The sequence below is a fragment of the Arachis ipaensis genome, chromosome B04 (genome assembly GCF_000816755.2).
Source record: "Arachis ipaensis cultivar K30076 chromosome B04, Araip1.1, whole genome shotgun sequence".
NCBI lineage: Eukaryota > Viridiplantae > Streptophyta > Magnoliopsida > Fabales > Fabaceae > Arachis > Arachis ipaensis.
The window spans coordinates 68,758,989-68,774,269 of NC_029788.2; positions in this window are offsets into that span (position 1 = coordinate 68,758,989).

Consider the following 15,281-nt stretch of genomic DNA (forward strand, 5'->3'; position numbering starts at 1 on the left):
GCCCCCCCTTCATTCCTATTCACTTTGGCCTTAAATAGCTTCAAAAAATGAGTTGGATTAGGTTTTGGAGGCCCAGAATTTGCCCCCAGTGATTTGCATTAATGAGCTCACGTGCATGCATGCGTGTGTATGCACGACCTACTGTGCGTACGCACGGTTGCGCAGAATTCCCATCGTGCGTACGCACGACATTTTGTGCGTACGCATCCTTGCACGAAGTTACCTTTTGTGCGTACGCACGCATCACTGTGCATACGCACCTTTGCAGTAGCTTCCAATCTCCATTTTTTCATGATTTCTCCCCTTTTTGATGCTCTTTCTTCATTTCTTCAACCCAAACTTGCTTTGAAAATCTGAAATTACTTAACAAATACACCAAAGCACCAAATGGGATTAAAGTGAATTAAAATTGACCAAATTAAGCACAAAAGAGCATATTTTCACTTTCAAGCACAATTTAGGAAGAAATCTCAAAAGCATGCTATTTAGATGAATAAATGTGGGTTTATGTGATGAAATCTACTCAAATCAAACCAAAATATATCGTAAAATATGGACCCATCGGAAGGCTTCCTGGATTTCCTTTCGGGCCACCCAGGGTAGGAAAGTCTTTTCGATTTTTTATGAGTCTTTTCACAATTTCAAAAACTACTATTTTAAAGTCCGAGCTGTAGATGATGTCCAACCTTTCTTTTTGGATGACTTTGATGAGCCCTCCTTTCCCCTTTAGGGGCAAGAGAACCTAGTGGTGGTTAAGTATACCTTAAATAATTTTGATGAGGTGGAATGGGATTTTGATGGTGTCTTGGAAGAGCACTGGGGTCAAGCTCCTCACTTGGACACAAAGAAATTCTTGGGGGATCCCACCCTTCTCTGGTCCGAGTTAGGTAGTACCCGACCTGTTGTCTTTATGTCTTTTTTCCTTTTAGTGGGCATGTGTGTTTAATAATTTTTGTGTTTTCTTGCCTTTCCCCAGAAATGGCTTCAGGATCTACTTCGATGAAGTTCTTGCGCAAGACCAAGAAGACTGTGGCCGCTCAGAATCTCCAGGGCAATGGAGCCGGTGAAGGCTCTTCCCGACTTCCTCTGAAGAAGCCGAGTTTGAGTCCTCAGGGTCAAGGAAAGACTATCCCTACTCCTGGCGCCTATTTGATTCCTCTTGATCCCTCCTTGGCGAGCTCAGGCATGCCTTCATCTCCTACCACTTCGGGGTCGGCCCCTAAAAAATAGAAGACTACTGGGGGGCCGAGTATTAATGATAGAGCCTCAGATGGTTTTGGCTAGAGTGAGGAGCACACCTTGCCCTACAGCTTTGCGTCTACTGACGATGTGTCCATTCTAAACCACCTTTAGTATATGGCCTGGAACTACATCCGGATGGCTGGTCTGAGCACAACAATGCCAAGGAATTTAAGAAGTCTCCCATTAGCACTATTGGGGCATTTGTGGATGCTGTCGGGTTGATGTGGAGAGGTTGAATGGTTTAAAAGCCAAACTGGAAGAGAAAAATGCTACGTTGGAGTCGAATTTGGAGAAGGCTATGGCCCGGGTTACCAAGGCTAAGGCGACATCAAAGTTGGCAGAGGAGATGAAGAAGAGGGCTGAAGAGAGTCATTCTCGCACTTTTGCGGAATTGTTTGACATGAAGGAGAAGCTCCAATCAGCCTATGATGACCATGCCGAGCTTCAGGGCTACGTTGTTAAGGGAATGGCTAGTGCACGAATCCCCACACTTTTGTACAGCTGTACCAGCAAGTGCACTGGGTCGTCCAAGTAATACCTAAGCGAGTTAGGGTCGATCCCACCAGGATTGTGATCTGAAGCAAGCTATGGTTATCTTGCAGGACTTAGCCAGGCAGATGAAAGAGTAGGACATGTTTTTATGTTATCTTTAATTGCATAAAAAGATGGAATAACGGAACAAGGTAATTAGAACTCAGAAGATGTGTAAACTATGAAAAGAGAATGATTAAGTTTTGGAGTTCCTTAGTCTTTATCAATTAACTCTTGGCATTACTGTCTTCTTTGCTTGTGAGTGATCTCTTCTATGGCAGGCTGTATGCAATCAATGCCATGGGCCGTGGTCATGAATCTCCTTTGCTCCAGATTAAATGCCATTGGTCGTGGTCATCCAATCTGACGGAGGGTGAAGCTCTAGCAGTTCATTCTCCTGGCGATCCCACTCAAAATGCCACAGACAAGGTCGAATCTTCCGAATCAGAGAATGCTACTTCTTTGGATTCTAGCATATACCACAGAGACCCTAATCTCCCCAGAAATTGACTGAATTGGGGTCTCGAGAAGTCCCTAACAAAGTCTTGGATTAGCCGTCTGAAAGATGTATAAACATAGCTGTTGGTTTGCGCTTTCCAGTCACGTATTCACACGAACCCAAGTAGATGCGGGTGTTTGTCAAGCACGTTCATCTTAGTATGATTAACAGAGCTGATTGTCACTGGTCATCCTACTCACCATGTTGAAGAGCGAGTATACATCTTAGAAATAGATCAAACACATATCAAAGAAGAAACAGTAATACTTTTATTAATTCATAGGACTCAGTATGGCTCCTCTCCTTAACCTAGGAGGTTTAGAAACTCATACTGAAAGAAAAATACAATGGTAAAACTCGAATGTAGTGTGTAATGTTTGAATGATTATGTAAAATAACTCTTAAATACTAAACTAATGACTAGTAAGGGTAAAACAGTCTTTTTAGAGATAAAATCCACTTCTGGGGCCCACTTGGTGAGTGTTTGGACTGAGCTTTAATGAGATCCACCTGCTATGAGGTCTCTAGGGCATGAAACGCTGGCTAAGGGGTCCTCTCTGGGCGTTTGGATGCTGGGCTCTGCTCCTTGGGCGCTAGACACCATGAAGGGGGTAGGAAGCTGGTGTTGGACGCCAGTTTTGGGCCTTCTAATCCAAAGCAAAGTATGGACTATTATACATTGCTGGAAATCTCTGGAAGTCAGCTTCCCATAGCCGATAAGAATGCTCCATTTAGAGTTCTGTAGCTCCAGAAAAGCTCCTCCGAGTGCAAGCAGGTCAGATCCAGACAGCATCTGCAATGCTTTCTTTGTCTTTGAATCAGACCTCTGCTCCAGCTCCTCAATTTCAGCCAGAAATTACTTGAAATTGTACAAAAACACACAAACTCACAGTATAATTTAAAAATGTGAATTTAACAATAAAACCTGTAAAAACTTAATAAAAACTAAACAAAACATATTAAAAACTATATGAAAACTATGCTAAAAAGCGTATAAAATATCCGCTCATCACAACACCAAACTTAAACGGTTGCTTGTTCCCAAGCAACTAAAAATAAAATAGGATGAAAAGAAGATCAGGATGCAATAAATCTCTGAGTTTCCAATGAAGCTCAGTTTCAATTAGATGAGCGGGACTTAGTAGCTTTTTGCTTATGAATAGTCTTGGCATCTCACTATCCATTGAAAATCAGAATGGCTGGCATCTTTAGGAACTTAGAGTCCAGATGATATTATTGATTCTTAATACAAAAAAATTATTGTCAGTCTAGAATTTCTCTTAGTAGAAATAAGAACTTCATTGTAAGCATAGCTCCAAACCAACAAATAACTCTCACATCAAATTTTAAAGGATTGGTTGTCACAAGTACAAACCCCAATAAGAATTAACCGAAGTATTCAAATCTCAGGTCGTCTCACAAAAAATTTCAATAAAGTGGTCAATTATTGGCTATGAAGAACGAGGGGGTTTGATTTTATAAAAAGGCAAGAAAATAAATGACAAGAAAGGTAAATCAAATAACTAAAGAAAGCAAACAACAAAGAGAGACATTCATGGCAAGGGTTGAGAATATAAGCTTTCTATCCTAGTCACTCATCCTAACAATGATTAACAAGAATTTATCTTATTTAGTCCACCCCAATAATGGAAAAAAGTACAATGTTATCTTCACACGAGAGAAAGTCAAATAAGACTAGCTAATCTCAATCCAAAAGTCCTAATCAACTTACTAATTGAATTAACAAAAGTCCTAATCAACCTACTAATGGAAATAATATTAGCTAATAACTCTAGATCACCAACATAAGTTGGGTCTCAATGACTCAAGATTGCCTAATTCCTCTTTCCAAGCCATGAATGCTAAAAAATCTACTCTAACAACCAACCAAGCATTTTGTCAAACACTTGGAAGGCATAAAAGGAAAGCATAATAAATGTGCAAGAAAGAATAAAATCTAACAACTACCAATTGGAAGGAATTAACAATAATTATTCAAACCAACAATAAAAGAACATCAAACATCAATTGCATTAAAGGAAACCAAATCCAACAAGAATTTATCAAAAACTAAAAGAGGCATACAAAGGGAAATTAACAATGCAAACTAAGAGAATTAAGATGTACGAATAAGAAATTACAAGGAAAACTAAAGAAAAACAAGAATTGAACCCTAGATCTAAGATACAAATACCTTAAGAACCCTAATTCTAGAGAGAAGAGGGAGCTTCTCTCTCTAGAAAACTAAACTACATGATGCTATTCTACATCTAATTGCTCCCCCCTTTGCCCAAGCTTGAATTCTGCATGAAATAGCCTTAGGAATGAGTTGGATTTGGGCCTGGGCAGCTCAGAAATTGTCCCCAGCATTTTCATTTTAATGAGGTCACGTGCGAGCTGTGACGCGTACACATGGGTCACGCATAAGCGTCGCTTGGCAATTTACTTCCCACGTGTACGCGTCATGTCACACGTACGCGCCACCATGCAACTCCATCTCCACGCGTGCGCGTCTGTCACGCGTGCGCGTCTGTCACGCGTGCGCGTCAATGTATGCACTCCCAATCCTTGTTTTCCCATGTATTCTCCACTTTGCATGCTTTTCCTCTTCACTTCTTCCATCCAATACTTGCCTTATGAACTTGAAATCACTCAACAAACACATCAAGGCATCGAATGGAATTAAAGTGAATTAAAATTACCAATTTAAGGGACTAAAAAGCATGTTTTTATACTTAAGCACATATTAAGGGAGAATTACAAAACCATGCTATTTCATTGAATAAATGTGAGAAAAGGTGATAAAATCTCCTAAATTAAGCACAGGATAAACCATAAAATTGGAATTTATCAAACCACCCCACACTTAAACCAAGCATGTCCTCATGCTAAACTCAAGAAAGAGATAAAGGGTATCAACATTTATTCAATGCAAACTACCTAAATGCAACCTATCTAAATGCAACTATCTAAATGGATGCAATTACTTGGTCAAAATAAATCCATTCCCAAGAAAGCATATATGAACACAAGGGCTAGAGCAATCTCAATTGAATCAAACCCACAATTGAATTGAGTTATTGAAAGGATTTTACAAACTTGCAAGAAAAAACATGTAATTGAGCAATCAAACCCTCACCGGATGTGTATCCGCTCTAGTCACTCAAGTGTATGGGGTTGATTCACTCAATTCTCCCCTAATCATGCTTTCTAAGATTTGTTTTTCATCTAACAATCAACAATTATTTCATGCATGCATACAAATATCATGAGGACTTTCTCAAAGGTTGTAATGGGGCTAGGGTCAAGGTATGATTGTATATAGTCAAGTGGACTAGAAATTTGAATCTTTGATTAACATAAACTTCCCACCTAACCTATATAACAACCTATATAATTCTAAACAAACCTAACTACCCATTCTTTACTTTTTCACACACTCATGCATTCTCTTTTTGATCACCACACATATGCATTGATTTTTTTATTGAACTTCACTTTCGGGCATTTTGACTCCTTTTTATTGCTTTTCTTTTTCTTTCTTTTTCTCTTTTTTTTCTTTTTAATATATATTTTTCTTTATTTTGTTTTTCTCATTTTTTCCCTTTCAAACTAATATATATATACAAGAGCATCAATGCATATGGTTTAATATTCAATGCATGAGTATGTACCCAATTCCCATGATTTTCAACAAAACCACAAAATACACTTTTATCTCTACCCAATGTTCCCAACTCTCCCAAAATCAAACGATAAACACTCTCACGACCCTAAGCTACTCAAATATCCAAATAAGGGACATTTATTATTTTTGGTTTTAGGCTAGCAATGTGCTAAAATTAAGAACAAATGGGTTAAGCATAGGCTCAAAGTTGGCTAACAATGGAAGGTAAAAGGTAGGCTATTTGGGTCAGTGAGCTAATTGAAACAATGGCCTCAATCATATAAGTGCATTCATACACAAAATAATGGACATAAAGAATCAAACAAATCAAAGATTACAATCATAGAAAGAGAACAATGCACACAAGAATGAAAATAAGTGGTTATATGATGTAACCACACAATTAGGCTCATATCTCACATCCTTGTGTTCTTAGCTCAAAAATCATGTTCCACCTTGTGTTCTAAATTTTTTTTCAATTAATTGGGGTTCCCTAAAGATAAATTTCTTGAAAGATATCATTATTTTGACTAAGCTTATTATACATATATATGCAAACTAAGAAAATGCAACTAAAAATTCTAAAAGACCTAAAAATGAGATGCAAAAGTGTTGGGATTAGAAACTTGTCACCCAAAAGCGCTGACTGGTCGGACGACCTCCCCACACCTAAGAGTTTGCACCGTCTTCGGTGCATTCAAAGATAAGTGATGAGCGGATAATTTATACGCTTTTTGGCATTGTTTTTAGTATGTTTTTAGTAGGATCTAGTTACTTTTAGGGATGTTTTCATTAGTTTTTATGTTAAATTCACATTTCTGGACTTTACTATGAGTTTGTGTGTTTTTCTGTGATTTCAGGTATTTTCTGACTGAAATTGAGGGACTTGAGCAAAAATCAGATTCAGAGGTAGAAGAAGGACTGCTGATGCTGTTGGATTCTGACCTCCCTGTACTCAAAGTGGATTTTCTAGAGCTGCCCACCTCAGAATGGCTCTTATTCCGCTTCTAAGATATTCATTCGCACTTCAACCTGAATGTGATGAACGTGACAATCATCATCATTCCCCCACGAACGTGTGCCTGACAACCACTTCCGTTCCACCTTAGATTGAATGAGTATCTCTTGGATCTCCTAATCAGAATCTTTGTGGTATAAGCTAGATTGATGGCGGCATTCATGAGAGTCCGGAAAGTATAAACCTTATCTGTGATATTCCGAGTAGGACTCTGGGATTGAATGACTGTGACGAACTTCAAACTTGCGAGTGTTGGGCGTAGTGACAGACGCAAAAGGAGGGTGAATCCTATTCCAGTGTCTGAGTTACATACTAAAGCTTGGCTGGCTATTAAGCCATGCCTAACCCTCAGATTGGAGCTTTAGAATAAGAATACAAGATTCCTGGAATTCATATTAAAAATTTTGGAATCCTTATTTTTCTTTTCCACAAATAATTTTCGAAAAATTCAAAAAAAAATTAGAAAATCATAAAAATAAAAAAAAATTTCATGTTTCTTGTTTGAGTCTTGAGTCAATTTTTAAGTTTGGTGTCAATTGTATGCTCATCTTGTATTTTTCGAAAAAATTCATGCATTCATAGTGTTCTTCATGATCTTCAAGTTGTTCTTGGTAAATCTTCTTGTTTGATCTTTGCATTTTCATGTTTTGTGTCTTTTCTTGTTTTTCATATGCATTCTTGCATTCATAGTGTCCATACATGAAAGATTTCTAAGTTTGGTGTCTTGCATGTTTTCTTTGCATATAAAATTTTCAAAAATATGTTCTTGATGTTCATCATGATCTTCAAAGTGTTCTTGGTGTTCATCTTGACATTCATAGCATTCTTGCATGCATTCATTGTTTTGATCCAAAATTTTCATGCATTGCATCATTTTCATGTTGTTCTCTCTCATCATAAAATTCAAAAATCAAAAAAATATATTCTCCTTTTTCTTCTCATAAATTCGAAAATTAGATTTGACTTTTTCAAAAATTTTTAAAATCTAGTTGTTTTTATGAGTCAAATCAAATTTTTAATTTAAAAATCTTATCTTTTTCAAAATCTTTTTCAAAAATCAAATCTTTTTCATATTTCTTAGTTATTTCTGAAAATTTTAAAAATATTTTTCAAAAATCTTTTTCTTATCTTTATCACATAATTTTCGAAAATAACATCATCAATTAATGTTTTAATTCAAAAATTTCAAGTTTGTTACTTACTTGTTAAGAAAGATTCAAACTTTAAGTTCCAGAATCATATTTTATTATTCCTTGTGAATCAAGTCATTAATTGTGATTTTAAAAAAAATCAAATCATTTTCAAAACTAATTTCAATCATATCTTTTCAAAAATATCTCTTTATCTTATCTTTTTCAAAATTTGATTTTAAAATATCCTTTCTAACTTCTTATCTTCTTATCTTTTCAAAATTGATTTTCAAATTTGTTTCAACTAACTAACCAACTTTTTGTTTGTTTCTTATCTTTTTCAAAACTACCTAACTAACTCTCTCTCTCTAATTTTTGAAAATATCTTCCCTCTTTTTCAAAAATTCTTTTTAATTAACTAATTATTTTAATTTTTTATTTTAATTTTCAAAAATTACTAACCTTTTTCAAAAACAATTTTCGAAAATCACTAACTCTTTTTCAAAAATAATTTTCGAAAATTCTCTCTCTCTCTCTCTCTCTCTCTCTAAGTTCAGATTTTCTCTTCTTCTTTTCTTCTACTCTTCCTTTCTTCCACTCACCTAAAGGGAACCTCTATACATGGGCAAAAAGGATCCCTATTATTATTATTTTTCTATTCCCTCTTTTTCATATGAGCAGGAGCAAGGACAAGAATACTCTTGTTGAAACAGATCCAGAACCTGAAAGAACTCTGAAGAGGAAACTAAGAGAAGCTAAATTACAACAATCCAGCAAGCACCTGTCAGAAATTTTCAAACAAGAAGAGGAAATGGCAGCCGAAAATAATAATAATGCAAGGAGGATGCTGGGTGACTTTACTGCACCTAATTCCAATTTATATGGAAGAAGCATCTCCATCCCTACCATTGGAGCAAACAATTTTGAGCTGAAACCTCAGCTAGTTTCTCTGATGTAGCAAAACTGCAAGTTTCATGGACTTCCATCTGAAGATCCCTTTCAGTTCTTAACTGAATTCTTACAAATCTGTGATACTGTTAAGACTAATGGAGTAGATCCTGAAGTCTACAGGCTCATACTTTTCCCTTTTGCTGTAAGAGACAGAGCTAGAATATGGTTGGACTCTCAACCTAAGGATAGCCTGAACTCTTGGGATAAGCTGGTCAAGGCTTTCTTAGCCAAGTTCTTTCCTCCTCAAAAGCTGAGTAAGCTTAGAGTGGATGTTCAAACCTTCAGATAGAAATAAGGTGAATCCCTCGATGAAGCTTGGGAGAGATACAAAGAACTGACCAAAAAGTGTCCTTCTGACATGCTTTCAGAATGGACCATCCTGGATATATTCTATGATGGTCTATCTGAAGTAGCTAAAATGTCATTGGATACCTCTGTAGGTGGATCCATTCACCTAAAGAAAACGCCTGCAGAAGCTTAAGAACTCATTGACATGGTTGCTAATAACCAGTTCATGTACACTTCTGAGAGGAACCTTGTGAGTAATGGGACGCCTATGAAGAAGGGAGTTCTTGAAATTGATACTCTGAATGCCATATTGGCTCAGAACAAAATATTGACTCAGCAAGTCAATATGATTTCTCAGAGTCTTAATGGAATGCAAGCTGCATCCAACAGTACTCAAGAGGCGCCTTCTGAAGAAGAGGCCTATGATCCTGAAAACCCTGCAATAGCAGAGGTAAATTACATGGGTGAACCATATGGAAACACCTATAATCCCTCATGGAGAAATCACCCAAATCTCTCATGGAAGGATCAACAAAAGCCTCAATAAGGCTTTAATAATGGTGGAAGAAACAGGTTTAGCAATAGCAAGCCTTTTCCATCATCCACTCAGGAACAGACAGAGAACTCTGAACAAAATACTTCTAATTTAGCAAACTTAGTCTCTGATCTATCTAGGGCCACTGTGAGTTTCATGAATGAAACAAGGTCCTCCATTAGAAATTTGGAGGCACAAGTGGGCCAGCTGAGTAAAAGAGTCACTGAAATCCCTCCTAGTACTCTCCCAAGCAATACAGAAGAGGATCCAAAAGAAGAGTGCAAGGCCATTGAAATGACCAGCATGGCCGAAACCACAAAAGAGGAGGAGGACGTGAATCCCAAGGAGGAAGACCTCCTGGGACATCCAGTGATCAATAAGGAGTTTTCCTTTGAGGAACCAAAGGACTCTGAGGCTCATCTAGAGACCATAGAGATTCCATTAAACCTCCTTACGCCATTCATGAGCTCTGATGAGTACTCCTCTTCTGAAGAGAATGAGGATGTTACTAAGGAGCAAGTTACCAAGTACCTTGGTGCAATCATGAAGCTGAATGCCAAATTATTTGGTATTAAGACTTGGGAGGATGAACCTCCCTTGTTCACCAATGAACTAAGTGATCTAGATCAACTGACTTTGCCTCAGAAGAAACAGGATCCTGGAAAGTTCTTAATACCTTGTACCATAGGCACCATGACCTTTGAGAAGGCTCTATATGACCTTGGGTCAGGGATAAACCTCATGCCCCTCTCTGTAATAGAGAAACTGGGAATCTATGGGGTGCAAGCTACTAAAATCTCATTAGAGATAGCAGACAATTCAAGAAAACAGGCTTATGGACAAGTAGAGGACGTGTTAATAAAGGTTAAAGGCCTTTACATCCCTACTGATTTCATAGTCCTAGATAATGGGAAAGATGAGGATGAATCCATCATCCTTGGAAGGCCCTTCCTAGCCACAGCAAGAGCTGTGATTGATGTTGACAGAGGTGAACTAGTCCTTCAATTGAATGAGGACTCCCTTGTGTTTAACACTCGAGGTCATCCTTCTGTAAACATGGAGAGGAAGCATAAAAAGCTTCTCTCAAAACAGAGTCAACCAGAGCCCCCACAGTCAAACTTTAAGTTTGGTGTTGGGAGGCCACAACCAAACTTTAAGTTTGGTGTTGGAGAGTCTCAACAATGCTCTGAACATCTGTGAGGCTCCATGGGAGCCCACTGTCAAGCTATTGACATTAAAGAAGCGCTTGTTGGGAGGCAAGCCAATTTTTATTTATCTAATTTTAATTTATTTTTATTGTTATTTCATGTTTTATTAGGTTCATGATCATGTAGAGTCACAAAATAAATATAAAAATTGAAAACAGAATCAAAAACAGTAGAAGAAAAATCACACCCTGGAGGAGGATCTCACTGGCGTTTAAACGCCAGTAAGAAGCATCTGGCTGGCGTTCAACGCCAGAACAGAGCATGGTTCTGGTGCTGAACACCCAAAATGGGCAGCATCTGGGCGTTTGAACGCCAGAATTGCACCCTGGAGAAGAGCTGGCACTGAACGCTCAGAACAAGCATGGTTCTGGCGTTCAACGCCAGAAATGGGCAACAAATGGGCATTCAACGCCCAGAACAAGCACCAATCTGGCGCTGAACGCCCAGAGTTGTGTGCAAGGGCATTTTGCATGCCTAATTTGGTGCAAGGTTGTAAATCCTTGAACACCTCAGGATCTGTGGACCCCACAAGATCACCTCAGGATCTGTGGACCCCACAGGATCCAGACCTACCTCCATTCACTTCTTCTCACCCCTCTTTCACACAATCCCATAAACACTCTTCCCCAAAACTCTTCACCAATCACCTCAATCTCTCTTCCCTATCACCACTTCACCACTCACATCCATCCACTCTTCCCCATAAACCTACCTCATAAACTCCACCTACCTTCAAAATTCAAAATCAATTTCCCACCCAAACCCACCCTATATGGCCGAACCTTACCCCCCCTGCCTTCCCTATATAAAGCCCCCCATTCTTCTTCATTTTCACACAACACAACCCTCTCTTCCCCTTCTTGGCCGAATACACACCTCCCCCTCTCCTCCATATCCTCTTCTTCTTCATCTATTCTTTCTTCTCTTGCTCGAGGGCGAGCAATATTCCAAGTTTGGTGTGGTAAAAGCATAAGCTTTTTGTTTTTCCATTACCATTGATGGCACCCAAGACCGGAGAATCCTTTAGAAAAGGGAAAGGGAAGACAAAAGCTTCCACCTCCGAGTCATGGGAGATGGAAAGATTCATCTCCAAAGCTCATCAAGACCACTTCTATGATGTTGTGGCCAAGAAGAAAGTGATCCCCGAGGTCCCTTTCAAGCTCAAAAAGAATGAGTATCCGGAGATCCGACATGAAATCCAAAGAAGAGGTTAGGAAGTTCTAACAAACCCCATCCAACAAGTCGGCATCCTAATGGTTCAAGAGTTCTATGCCAATGCGTGGATCACTAGGAACCATGATCAAAGTAAGAACCTAAACCCAAAGAATTAAATTACAATGGTTCGGGGGAAATACTTAGATTTTAGTCCGAAAAATGTGAGGTTGGCGTTCAACTTGCCTATGATGCAAGGAAGTGCACGCCCCTACACTAGAAGGGTCAACTTTAATCAAAGGTTGGACTAAGTCCTCATGGACATATGTGTGGAAGGAGCTCAATGGAAGATTGACTCCAAAGGCAAGCCGGTTCAATTAAGAAGACTGGACCTCAAGCCTGTAGCTAGAGGATGGTTGGATTTCATCCAACGCTCCATCATCCCCACTAGCAACCGATCTGAAGTTACTGTGGATCGGGCCATCATGATTCATAGCATCATGATTGGAGAGGAAGTATAAGTTCATGAAGTCATCTCCCTTGAATTCTACAAAATAGCCGAAAAGCCCTCTCCTGGGGCAAGGCTAGCTTTCCCTAATCTTATTCGCCATCTATGTTACTCAGCTGGAGCTTTCATAGAAGGAGACATTCCCATTGAGGAAGAGAAGCCCATCACTAAGAAAAGGATGGAGCAAGCAAGAGAGCCCATTCATGGATCTCAAGAGACGCATGAAGCTCATCACCGTGAGATCCCAGAGATGCCTCAAATGCATTTTCCTCCACAAAACTATTGGGAGCAAATCAACACCTCCCTAGGAGAATTAAGTTCCAACATGGGACAATTAAGGGTGGAACATCAAGAGCACTCCATCATCCTTCATGAAATAAGAGAAGATCAAAAAGCAATGAGGGAGGAGCAACAAAGACAAGGAAGAGACATAGAAGAGCTCAAGGACATCATTGGTTCCTCAAGAAGGAAACGCCACCATCACTAAGGTGGACTCATTCCTTGTTCTTACATTCACTATTTTTCGTTTTCTATGTTAAGTGCTTATCTAAGTTTGTGTCTTATTACATGATCATTAGTAATTAGTAACTATGTCTTAAAGTTATGAATGTCCTATGAATCCATCACCTCTCTTAAATGAAAAAATGTTTTAATTCAAAAGAACAAGAAGTACATGAGTTTCGGATTTATTCTTGAACTTAGTTTAATTATATTAATGTGGTGACAATACTTTTTGTTTTCTGAATGAATGCTTGAACACTGCATATGTCTTTTGAAGTTGTTGTTTAAGAATGTTAAATATGTTGGCTCTTGAAAGAATGATGACAAGGAGACATGTTATTTGATAATCTGAAAAATCATAAAAATGATTCTTGAAGCAAGAAAAAGCAGCAAAGAACAAAGCTTGCAGAAAAAAAAAGAGAAGAGAAAAAGCAAGCAGAAAAAGCCAAAAGCTCTTAAAACCAAGAGGCAAGAGCAAAAAGCCAGTAACCCTTAAAACCAAAAGGCAAGGGTAATAAAAAGGATCCCAAGGCTTTGAGCATCAGTGGATAGGAGGGCCTAAAGGAATAAAATCATGGCCTAAGCGGCTAAACCAAGCTGTCCCTAACCATGTGCTTGTGGCACAAGTCCCGCTCATTAGAATTTATAGTATATTCTCTTCTTTTTATCCTATTTGATTTTCAGTTGCTTGGGGACAAGCAACAATTTAAGTTTGGTGTTGTGATGAGCGGATAATTTATACGCTTTTTGGCATTATTTTTAGTATGTTTTTAGTAGGATCTAGTTACTTTTAGGGATGTTTTCATTAGTTTTTATGTTAAATTCACATTTTTGGACTTTACTATGAGTTTGTGTGTTTTTCTGTGATTTCAGGTATTTTCTGACTGAAATTGAGGGACTTGAGCAAAAATCAGATTCAGAGGTAGAAGAAGGACTGCTGATGCTGTTGGATATTTATTATTTTTGGATATTTATTATTCCCAACTCTCCCAAAATCAAATGATAAACACTCTCACGACCCTAAGCTACTCAAATATCCAAATAAAGGACATTTATTATTTTTGGTTTTAGGCTTGCAATGTGCTAAAATTAAGAACAAATGGGTTAAGCATAGGCTCAAAGTTGGCTAACAATGGAAGGTAAAAGGTAGGCTTTTGGGTCAGTGAGCTAATTGAAACAATGGCCTCAATCATATAAGTGCATTCATACACAAAATAATGGACATAAAGAATCAAACAAATCAAAGACTACAATCATAGAAAGAGAACAATGCACACAAGAATGAAAATAAGTGGTTATATGATGTAACCGCACAATTAGGCTCATATCTCACATCCTTGTGTTCTTAGCTCAAAAATCATGTTCCACAATGTATAATTCAAGCAAGTTCTAAATTTTTTTTTCAATTAATTGGGGTTCCCTAAAGATAAATTTCTTGAAAGATCTCATTATTTTGACTAAGCTTATTATTCATATATATGCAAACTAAGAAAATGCAACTAAAAATTCTAAAAGACCTAAAAATGAGATGCAAAAGTGTTGGGATTAGAAACTTGTCACCCAAAAGCGCTGACTGGTCGGACGACCTCCCCACACTTAAGAGTTTGCACCGTCCTCGGTGCATTCAAAGATAAGTGATGAGCGGATAATTTATACGCTTTTTGGCATTGTTTTTAGTATGTTTTTAGTAGGATCTAGTTACTTTTAGGGATGTTTTCATTAGTTTTTATGTTAAATTCACATTTCTGGACTTTACTATGAGTTTGTGTGTTTTTCTGTGATTTCAGGTATTTTCTGACTGAAATTGAGGGACTTGAGCAAAAATCAGATTCAGAGGTAGAAGAAGGACTGCTGATGCTGTTGGATTCTAACCTCCCTGTACTCAAAGTGGATTTTCTGGTGCTACCCAACTCAGAATGGCGCGTTTCCAATTGCGTTCGAAAGTAGACATCCAGGGCTTTCCAGCAATATATAATAGTCCATGCTTTGGCCGAGTTTAGACGATGTAAAAGGGCGTTGAACGCCAGTTCTACGCTGCTGTCTGGAGTTAA